The following is a 12,360-nucleotide window of genomic DNA, read 5'->3' as shown; positions in this document are numbered from 1 at the left end:
CCGCCCCCTTGCTCCTCCCCCTCCGTCCACCGCGCCTGCACGCCGTCGGCGACGCCGCCGCCACTGTGGTCTTGCGCTGCCCCGACACCGCCGCCCCGACCCCCGCGGGACTCCACCCCCGCCGCCCCGCGCCCCCCGAACGGGATCGGCCGAGCGCGCGCCACCCGCTCCTCTCCTCTCCTCCTCCCTCCGACGAGCGAGGGCCTCCTCCGGCCCCTGCAGCAGCCGGTGAGCGCGGCCCCGACGCACCCACCCCGCCTGCCCCTGCCGTCCTCCGCCACCGCCCCTGCTCTCCTTCGACCGCGGCGAGCGAGGACCCGGACGAGCTCGGACCCCGACCCCTTCGCCGACCCTGACCCCTCCGACGACCAGGTACCTCTCCTCCTTCCTCCTTCCTCCCTCTCTCCACCATTCCCCATTGATTATGCCTTTGAGGCAGTTAGTTAACCTCTCACCTATGTTCATGCAGGGATATTATTCTTGGAAAAGCCACTGTTGGTAACGGAATAGAAAGATAAGCAGGTACCTATCTTCAGTCCCAATCTAACAGGGTAGTCCATGGATTCAAACTAGCTAAAGGAGATTCAAACTGCCGAACCTTTAGGTTAACAACTCAACACAAACCAATCCCTAAAAGCAAAAACTCAACACAAACCAAGTGCATTATTTTTGTGACTGTTTTCATGTTTGCAGAACCAATATTTTTGTGCCAACAATCAGTTTACTCCCTCATCCCAACAACCACTCATTTTTCAGTTAACTCCTTATAGTTCAGATCATATTTTGATTGTCAACAATAGTGGACTTTTAAGGGTTTTTTAGAGGCAATACTAGTGGATATTAGGCCTTTTTATAGGCAATAATAGTGACATTTTAGGCTTTTTTGGAGGAGTGTGTTTCATGCTGGCCTACAGTGATGAATTAGTCAGAATTGTGTATGATTGTGCCTAAAGTAGATAATCTAAAGATACAGACAAAATAATTAGGGGAGCATGTGTGAATCTAAAGTATATTGTCAACTTCCAACATTTGCTCTGTTGTCCATGTGGTTGAAGCAATGAAGTTGAGTGTGTCATTCTTGGTATGGTCATGTAAGAGAAATGCTCTGCCTTGCTAATTTTACCATGAGATTTGGGGTAATCATCTAGTTCTGGTCAAAGCAAGTGGATTTCCTGAGCTATGCCTTGGTTAGAAAATGATGCATGATGGTTTGTTCAGAAGAGGAATAATCCCAGGATAGCACGTATCATGGGGTCAAACCTGGGACCCCTATTGTAATTTGATTTTTATTATTAATTTTTCTGTGAGCAGATGAATTACAGTGTTTGTGTTGTAATGAAACTTGAGCTGAAATAGAACTTGACAGCCTGTACAGTGAATATATGCAGTGAACAGAAATTGACAGGTTTTCTTGACTGAATTCAGTCCTGTACAGTGAATATATGCAGTCAATATATAGTCATTGTAATTTTTGGGAGTAATTTTTGGTGTCAAATCACTCAAGCAGTAACTGAATTTTAAAAATGAACTTGACACAATACTATTCGGTTAATTTGCTTGGACAGTAGTATGTATGCTCATCACTTTATGTATGGTGTTATGCCCTGTTATCTCTGTTCAGTTGACTAATGAAGCACTAGGCTCATCCATGGTACAAGTTCACCTATGAACACTTGAAATTAGTTAGGACATCCCGTACTGATAGATGTAAATTGTGTCCAGTAGGCTTTGAAGCACCATTTTTTCCTGTTTCTAACTCTGAATCTGATATAAACCATACTGTTGGCATAAGTGGTCTTTTTATATGTGCTGATGCTTTGTTAATATAAAGCTATAGATGATGTTGTACTTGTGATGATGCTACTTGTGATCTTCTGAAATGACCCATTGGCGACTTCATTACGCGGGGATAATGATATTGCAGGTACCCTGAGAGGCCCTTGAGTTTGCCAGAATGTCGATTGACTTCCGTTCCGGCAAATTCGGGTACTCCATATGTCCTATTTTCAGCAAAGGTCATGCTGAAATTTTCCGTGAATTTTAGCATGACTTTGCTAAAAATAGGACATATGGGGTACAAGCGACTAATGCATGGGCCAGGGTATCTTAGTACTTAGTTAAGTAGGATCAACTACCCCACCATTCTTGCTGCATAGGTGGCAATAGAGCCAAGTGATTAGGCCCAACCTAGGGTGCCTCGGCATCGATAAACCCTAAATGATGAAAACTTAACTTAGCATTTAGGGTGCCTCGGCGTCGACAAACCCTAAATGACGAAACCTTGGCTTCTATAGGGTGCCTCGGTGTCGATGAGAACCTAAATGATGTACGCTTAGGCTTTTAGGGTGCCTCGGCATCGACAAACCCTAAATGATAAAATCTTAGCTTTTAGGATGCCTCGGTGTTGACAAAACCTAAATGATGAGACCATGATCTTGTTCCTTGACAATAACCAACTTTTTGACCAAACTTTTTTCCTATTTAGAGCGAAACATGGCCCACAACAATGAGGCCGGTGGTTCGGGTGGCAAGCAATTCTGGGAGTTGTCCCACGTGATGGAGGAACAACCTCACCGCTATGAGGATGCCGCGGAAGAAACCGATCCTGACTACACAACCCCTAGTGGCATCAAGGATGAGACCACTGATGGTGCCGCCGAGGATGCCACCACTGATGATGGCGGCGCATGCACAGATGGCAGCCAACCAAAGAAGCAATGGAAGGACCGATGCCCGAACGCGCTCCGCACCGTCAAGGAGGAATTTACTCAAGTGGACTCCGACGGGCATCCAACGGAGCCCAAACATATAGTCAAGGGGTACTCGGTTCAGCTCGGGTGCATTATCCGGAGCACCGTCTCAATCAACACCGAGAACCTTAGGCATAAGAACCGAGGGAATTTGCGCAACCTCCTCTTCACGAAGCTGCACGAACGATACAAGTTCCCCGCTGAATTTGAGAACACACGCCTCTCAGGGAATAAAGTGAACAGTGCCGCCCTCACGAGGATGAGCATGACTCTATCTACTTGGAGAAGCGCGGTGAAGAGAATGATTGAGAAAGGTGATAGTTATGAGAAGATCAAGGCGAAAAATCCTTCGATCAGCGAAGAGGACTACAAGGAGTTCAAGATCAAGTGCGAGAGCCCCGCAACCTCCGAACCAAGTCAGTGGGGGAAAGAAATGTGGGAGTTGAACTTAGGGGAACACAAACTCGGTCCCGGCGGTTACAGAGTGGCGGAGCCTATATGGGACAAGGAGGACGCGGAGCGTGCCGAGCAAGGCCTACCGCCCCGCTTCGAGAAATACAGCAGTGACAAGCAGACAAGGAACTATGTCAGGGCCCAGTATAAGGAGGACCCGATAACAAAGGAGCTTACCACGGATCCAAAGACCAGGGCGCTTGAGCTTGTTCTGGCGAAGGAGACTGAAAGCAGTAGCGTGGGGTCGTCTCAGAGCACCCCTGCTTGGGACAGCACTCTAAATAGGGCGTTGAACGTAATGAAAAACAAGGACAAGCTCACTAAGTCGTCGTCTACTGGTCGTGTGGCCGACAAAGGCTTGTCCACAAAATGGTCGTCATACTATATCGTTGGTGGGCGAAAGGAGAAAAAGACCAGCTCAGAAAGCCAGTCACGCGAGGTTGAAGCACTCAAGGCACAAGTGGCGCGGATTCCGGAGATTGTCCAAGAGCAAGTGCAACAACAACTGGGATCGACTCTCACCGGCATTATGCCTACCTTGATTCATGGGATAACGACGTGGATTGCGGGTGCCCAACAGGGGCCGCCCCCGATTCCCAGCTTCATGGCCAGCAACTCACACAACGCACAGGCGGCGCCATTGGTGTCTCCGGCGGCGGCGGTATTGGTGTCTCCGACGCCAGCACGGCCGGCATTGGAGCTTAATGCACCCGAGTGTACACCGGCCGGCACCTCGCCAGCAAGCGGCCCCTCTGTTAGTTGCATGCCCGCCGTTGGCGGTGCCTCGACATTAGCCGAGCTCGACGCCATCATCACGGTAACTAATTAAGCCTCTCGGCCGAGGACTTCATCTCCTTGCCTTTGACTGGGCATCCCTGACGCCCTACATGTTTTCGCAGGGCGTCGCCGACGTTCCGTGCACTCTCCTGCACTTCGTGAACGACGAGTTGGTTGATGTCGCCAAGGGCAAAATCATTCAACCGGGCAACCCCATGTTCCACGGTAAACCGATGCCACCCACCGTGTATAGGGTTCAACTGGTTCGGGTGCTGCCAGGCTGCGACAAGTTGTTACCTCTGATTCAACCCGTCGGGGCCGATGAAGATGATCTGATGACCCTCAGCGCCTGCCTAAGCTGGCCCCTGCTTTTGCCAAAGAGCCAGATTCATTTGGGGGCGGGGGACACCACCCCAAAGACAACACCGCCAGTCGTGTCGGCGCCAAGCCATGGCAAGACCGCCGCAACGCTACCGGACATGCCGGACATCCCTATGGCACAGGATCCGAACATGCATATGGCACAAGATCTGGATGAATTCTGCGGGCCTCTTTCTCAAGAACCCAACCAAGACGACCGCGGTCTAGCTGGTACGGCGGAGAAACCCAGTTGCAACAGGCGTCGTCTAGCGTTCAGTTCTCAGGAGACGCCTCCAGCTGCCGACTTCACCGAGCCTTAGATAGTCGAGGTGCCAAATATTATCAGCCCCAACAGACTCAAGAAGGCGGTCTATGAGCAGAACTCGGTCCCATTACAACACAAGAAGAAGGGACAGAAAAGAAAGAGTAACAAGGGTGCGAGCCAGCCGGCACCGAGTATGATCCGTGCTCAGGACGGGCCACCTTCACCTAAGGATATCTCGAGGAGGGTGCATGTGGCGGGTAGGGCGATGCTACCGACAAATATGCTCAATGCTGCAACCGGTGCTATGCGGAGTCTGCATGACAGTGTTCTTTCTTTGGAGAAGCGGCGTCTCAGAGAGAATGATGTGGCATACCCGGTTTTCATGGCCAAGGTGCCAGAGGGCAAGGGCTTTGTGGATGGCGCCATCGAGGGTACGATCGTCCTGCGGTTTGATGACATCTTTGCTATGTTTAACCTTCATCCGCTGCACTACACCTTCGTTCGGCTGTCTCCGCTGAGTATGGAGATGCGGATCATTAGAGACAAGACCCCGGACATCGTGATAGTCGACCCCTTCTACATGCGTGCCAAGCTCTTGGGCAGCGCTGGGGACCGCCAAGTCGCGAGTTCACACCTCGAAGGCGTCATTCTGGCAAACCAGATAAGGATAACTTCATCGTGGCTTACTTTCCCGAGTAAGTCATCCCTTAACTGCCCCATAACATATGATTTCTTAGATTTCGATCGTTCTTTTTTTTCTAACATTCCGTGTTCTGTGCAGTGACACACATTGCACACTCATCCTCTTAAGCCTGAAATATTCCATGGCCACGTATTTCGACCCGAACCGTGACTCCAAGATAGACTACACAAATATCAAGAAAGTTCTTGATGATGTTCTCCCCGGCTACGCCAAATCTGCAGGCACCTTCACCAGGGAAGTTCGTAAGTACGGCAAGCACGTGTTCGCCCACAATACGAAGTTCTTCTGCGTCAAGCAACCGCCTGGCGGTCAGAAGGATGCCTACTACGCCCTCCATCACATGTGGGCGATCGTAAGGGACCATCATCAACTTCTGCTACCAGATAATCTCAAAGATTTGGCCGCGAGCTTGTCGGCAATCCAGGACGCGGACATCAGACAAGAATTCTTTCGCATCCAGTCGGAGTTTGCGGACATCATCCATCAAGATGTCCTTCATACCTCGGGGCAGTTCTACCTCAGATATCAACCATCCAACAGTGAGATAGATGGAACGCTACAAATGCAGGCTGACAACACCCGCGATTTCATGACCATCACGACAGACGGCGGCTTCATCCACGCTCCGGTCCCATGAGTCGAGTCGACCGTAGTGATGCTATGTGTAGTTCTGAAACATTGATTGGCTCATGTTGTAATTAAACTTTAATGAACTTGTATGTCTCTTTGGTTTGGACAGTCATTCAACTTAGATATAATCGATGCTATTTATTAGTAGGACCATGAATCATGCTATTAATGTCTTGCTTTTCTCTTCCGATCCTTTTGTTGCATACTTATATATTGCTTATGTATTGTCTGTTGTTTGGCTTGTGCATAGAGATGTCGTCGTATGTCGTGTACAAGGGTAAGGTTCCCGGAGTCTACGACGACTGGGAGGAGTGTCGGAGACAGGTTCACCGTTTCAGCGGTAACAGTTACAAAGGGTACACCACTAGGGCGGAGGCGGAATCTAGATACGCCCGCTATCTAGCGGGAGAGAGGAGGGAGCGTTGGAGGAACCGGATGAAGACCAGTTTCATCGCGATGATGCTCATCGTGATGACCGCAGCTCTCTTCTATGTGATGGTAGTTTAGATGATCGATATCGACTTGTAATGTGAAGACAAACTCGCTACTCGCGGTCTCGAGACTTGTAATGTTCTATCTTTGTTCGGTATTTTGAATTCGGAGACTAATATGATGAATTGTATTTGGAGACTAATCTTCTATTGTATTTGATGAATCTGCTGTTGCTGTGTGCTATTGTCTAAATTATGTACAATAATATATTTTGTAACCTGTGAAAATATCAGAAATGAAAAAAAAATCCCTAATATTCATACTAGTGGCGCACCACACAAGACACTAATGGCGCACTGTGATAATCACACTAATGGCGCATCACCCACTGGTGCGCCATTAGTATGCCAAAGCACATGGGTACATATGGCCCCCTGGGAGGCATTCTAAATGGCGCACTGTGGGCTATACTAATGGCGCACTACGTGGTGCTCCATTAGAACACCAGATACTAATGGCGCACCGGTGGTGCGCCATTAGAATTTAATTCTAATGCGTGATGCTAGTGGCGCGCCAGTAGTGCGCCATTAGTAGGCAAAACTGGTGCGCCACTAGCATGCCTTTTCCCAGTAGTGTGTGCATCAAAGTGATCACTAGCAAAGTAGTTTGATAGTTTTGATAGTAGTAGCAGCAGCAGCAATAGTAACAGTAATAACGATAACAGTAATTTTGTAGCAAGTGTAACAATGATGATAGCAGTAGTAACTTAGCAGAAACAATATAAGATAAATTTGTAGGCATTGGATCGGTGACTTGTTGGATGATATTCATCATGTGACAGTTATAACCTAGGGCTATTCGGCACTAGCTCCAGTTCATCGATAAAATGTAGGCATGTATTCCGTAAATAGTCATCCATGCTTTATTAAAAGAACTTGCATGACATCTTTTGTCCTACCCTCCCGTGGCAGTGGGGTCCACATTGGAAACTCAGGAATATTAAGGCCTCCTTTTAATAGAGAACCAGAACAAAGCATTAACACACAGTGAATACATGAACTCCTCAAACTATGGTAATCACCGGAAGAAGTCCCGGTTATTGTCACTCCGGGGTTATCGGATCATACCACGTAGTAGGTGACTATAATTTGCAAGATCAGATCTAGAACATGGATATAATGATGATAACATAAACGGTTCAGATCAGAAATCATGGCACCCGGGCCCAAAGTGACAAGCATTAAGCATGACAAAGTCATAGCAACATCAATCTAAGAACATAGTGGATACTAGGGATCAAGCCATAACAAAACTAACTCGATTACATGATGAATCTCATCCAACTGCTCACCGACCACCGAGCCTACGAAGGAGTTACTCACTCCCAGTGGGGAGCATCATGGGATTGGCGATGGAGAAGGGTTGGTCATGATGAAGAACGAAGACCCCCCTCTTCGGAGCCCCAAACAGACTCCAGATCTGCCCTCCCAAGCAAGAACATGGCTTGGTGGGGCTCCGTCTCGTGGATCGCGATAATTCTTTCTCCCTAATTTTTTCTCCAAAAATAGGATTTTATAGCGTTGGTTTTAGGGTCAGCGTGGCCACCAGGTGGGGACAACCCACCTGGGTGCACCAGGAGAGGGCGGCGTGCCCTGGTGGGTTATGCCCACCCAGGTGCCCCTCTCCGGCAGGTCTTGACTCCAGAAATTCTTATTATTGATATAAAAAATTCTCGCAAAGTTTCGTTCCATTCCGAGAACTTTTATTCTGCACAAAAACAACACCATGGTAGTTCTTCTGAAAACAGCGTTAGTCTGGGGTTAGTTTCATTTAAATCATGCAAATTAGAGTCCAAAACAAGAGGAAAAGTAGATACGTTGGAGACATATCATGTATACGTTGGGAAGCGAAACTATAAGCCCCTATCTTTGTATGTGTCCGGTTGAAACATTTTGCTCATGTGTACACGGTGAGTGTTAGCAATTATAGAAGGCTATATGATGGTTGAGTATGTGGGCTTGCCTAAAGGCTCCGATACGTGAGCCTTTCTGAAAAGATGATGAATTGTAGTTGCAAAGTTTACTGAGAACATAGTTTGTTGGTTTCTAATAGGGTTTTTGCTTTATACTTCAGTTGTGTGATGAATTGTTACTTATTCATGAGAAGTATATGATAAAAGTTCTATGATAAAAGTCTTATGTTCAATTTTGTTGCTGTTATGATAATCTACATGATGCTTCGTTCTATGTCCATATTTTGTTTTTATCGACACCTCTCTCTCAAAGCATGTGGACATGTTTTTCGATTTTAGTTTTCGCTTGAGACAAGCGAGGTCTAAGCTTGGGGCAGTTGATACATCCATTTTGCATCATGTTTTCTTACTGTTATTTATAATGTTTTTATCCATAATAATGCTTTTTGGAGTAATTAGAATGTCTTTTCTCTCATAATATGCAAGGTATACACAAAGAGGGAGAATTCCAGCAGCTGGAAATCTGGCCCTGGAAAAACTACGTTAGGCCACCTATTCTGCACAACTCCAAACAAGCTGAAACTTCAGGGAGATTTTTCATGGATTATTTGAGGAATATTGGAGCAAATAACTACCAGAGGGGGCCCCACCAGGTGGGCACAACCCACCTGGGCGCGTCAGGGAGCCCAGGCGCGCCCTGGTGGGTTGTGCTAATGTAACACCCCGGATGTAACTTGCCATATTTGTAACTCCGTCTCTTGCCATTTTCGGCTTTAAGTTATGAGATTCCCTTCGTGATTGGGTTTTTTCTTCGTTTTGCATTTTGTTCTTGTCATGCATTTGCATTCGTGTTCGTCTCATGCATCCGAGCATTTTCCCCGTTGTCCATTTCGCAATCCGACACTCCCACATGTACCAGCGCACCCCTATTGTCTCTTTTCGTGAGAGGGTGTTAAACATTCTCGGAATGGACCAAGAATTGCCAAGTGGCCTTGGTACACCAACAGTGGACCGCCTGTCAAATTTCGTTCCATTTGGAGGCCGTTTGATGCTCCAACGGTTAACCGGGCAACCGCATAAGCCTCTTGTGTGTTGCAGCCCAACACCCTTCCAAAACAGCCCAATAACCCATCTAATCCATCTCCATGTCTTCCATCGTCGGATCACGATCGTGTGGGCGAAAACTACACCTCATTTAGACACTCCAAACTCCCTCTACCTATAAATATGTGCCCCTCCCCCGAATTTCAGGTCCAAACCCTAGCCATCTCCCTCCTCTGCCGCCGGACACATCCGCTCGGACCGGACGCGTCCACTCCGCCGCCCCGACCAATCGCGGGCCGCCACGTGGCGCGCCGCCGTCCCGCGAGCCGCCTCCGGCCCGCCGAGGCCCGCAGCCGGCCCCCGCGGGCCCAACCGCCGCCACCCCGCGCATGCGCACTCGCCGCCACCTCGCCACCACGCATCACCGCCGCCGCCACCACACATCACCGCCGCCGCCGTCCTCCGCCGGCACTGCCCTAAGTCCTCCGCCGCCGCTGCGCCGGATCCGGCCGGAGTTCGTCGCCCCGACCCCGGCAGCGCTCTGCCCGGCCACTTTCGTCCTCTCCGGCCACCTCCCCGGCCAACTCCGGTGAGGTCCCACCGGATCGGGACGAGATCCACCACCACCGTCAACCAAACGTCGTCCAGCAACCCGGATCCCTCCGTCCCGCTCCGTCTCGTCCTGTGTTGACTTTTCGCGAGGTGAAATTTCACCTAGTCCCGAAGATCCTTATAATTTTCATGCCATGTTCATCATGTCGTATCTCGGTGACCGTAGCTCCAAATCTTGCATATCATATGTCAAATTGTTCATATCATTGAGCTCTTCATGCCAGTAGCATTTATATGCATGTTACTACTCATTTTGATGCCTTTTTCATGAATGCAAGAGTGCTATAAAATGTTAGCTGCTGGTACTTATCAGTTCACGGTGATTTGTCATTTTTATTGCATTTGATGTGTGCATCATATGAGCATGAGGTCTACATGTGTTTTGAAATACATCATGCCATATTTGAAGGGGTGCAAGCCTTGTATTTTTGTGATCTATGTGGTGACTATTACAAGCATGCAAACTAGGCTCCGTGATGTTTCTGTTTTCATGGACTTACGATTTTGCTAAGTCTTTTTCCTGCTGATATTTTGATGCCATGTAAACTTGATGCTACATAGTGATCCATGCTTATTTTGGGATACTTCAGTAAGGATGACTTTAACATGTGGTTATGATCTATCCATTAATTCCCCTGTTTGCAATTATGGAGTTGTATAGCATGTCCTTTTCTTGATATACTTTTGCTATAAAATGTTCCTGGCAGAATGTTAACATGTTAATCAATATTGACATGGTAGTTGCTAGTGATCCATGCATCCTATGAACTTTCTCTTGCCATGGTTAGCTTCATGAACATGTCATCTAGCTGTTGGTATGCTTATACTGTCATGCAATACTTTGTGGTTAGTGGCATGAGCTCGCAAAGTTGCTATCATGAATCTATTTGTGACATGCTCTGTTTTTCTGCCAAGTCTGAAACTGTTAATAAAACTTGCTATTTTTACATGGGTGCCATCATATCTTCTGTGCCTTTTTGGCTCATGTTCAGTAAGGGACTTTTGTTCTATGCTTTTAGTAGAATCATGCCATGCCTTTGTTTGCTATTATATGTCCATGTAGCATGTTATTTACTTGCTCTAAACATTGCTTCCTGATGTTGTTTTTGACATGTTAGTATTTTCACTAAGTCTGTGAAGCTGATATCTTTTGCATTTTTGCCATGCTTGTTTGAACCTGTTCTAGTGTGTTTTAGCCGTAGCTCAGTGTTCATGTTTTGTGAATCATCTCGTGTATATCGCTGCCGTATGCTTTGTTGCTATGTTGGAGTGCATTAGCTTAGTTTCTTGATGCATTCTATGTGCCTTCGTGCTGTTAATCGCAGTTTTGCGTCATTCTTGTGATGCTTGCCATTTGCAAACCGTGCATCCATTTCTTTATATCGTTTTCAACCGAAATCATCTCTTCTTTCCAGCGGCATACTTGGTTTGCCAAGTTGATGCCTTGTTCATTCTTTTCCTTCCAAAGCACGCATATGCATTGCATATCATATCTTGCATATCATGCCATGTATTGCATCATGTTGCTTGTGCATTGCACCGTGATTGATTGTTGCCCATTGCTTGTGTTCTTACCTTGGGTAGAGCCGTGATTGATTGTTGAAGGATTCTTGGTTATGTGTTCAGAAATCTCGTGTACATGATTTCTAAAGGTTTCTTGGTTATGTGTTGAAGGATGGATACAACTGGATGCATGAATTGTTAGTTTGGGTGAGATATTATGCTTCCCCTGTATCCCAACACCTGATTGCATAACCAGAAAGTTTCAGGAGTTTTATAGGTGGGAATTCAAGTAGCTCTAGTATTTCTTCCCGTGGATATTTGGTTTGTGATTGGGTAATCCTTACCACTTATTTGTTCATATCCGTACCTTGTTGCTTTATTCATCTACCTTTATCTAAGTGGCTTCTCAACTTAATGGGCGTGTGATGATTTACTTTGGAATTCATTCGTTCATCCTTGTTCGAATGTTTATTGTGAAGACTTTATGTTGCAATTTCGATCCATTGATTCAACTTGAATATTTGTTCTTCAAGACTCTAACGGATGTCACCCTCTTCAGGATGGCTCCACCAACGCGTCAGAACCCGGACCGCAATGATGGGGATCGGTCGAACCCTCCGCCACCACCTCCACCTCCGGAGGCATGGCCAGCTGTCATGGCAGCTACCAATGCCAACACTCAGATGCTTTTGCAACTCTTACAAGAGCGCAACCAAGGGCAAGGCAACCAAGGAAATCAAGGCCAAGGCAACAATCAGCCTCAGTTTGCTACCCTCAACCAGTTCCTCGCAAACCAGCCAAAGTCCTTCAGCAATTGTGTCGAGGCCACAGATGCCGACGATTGGCTCGTGGACATCTG

This window comes from Triticum urartu, chromosome 1A, assembly GCF_056163025.1.
Source record: "Triticum urartu cultivar PI428250 chromosome 1A, HENAU_Tu73, whole genome shotgun sequence".
Lineage (NCBI taxonomy): Eukaryota > Viridiplantae > Streptophyta > Magnoliopsida > Poales > Poaceae > Triticum > Triticum urartu.
This window is presented reverse-complemented; position numbering follows the sequence as displayed.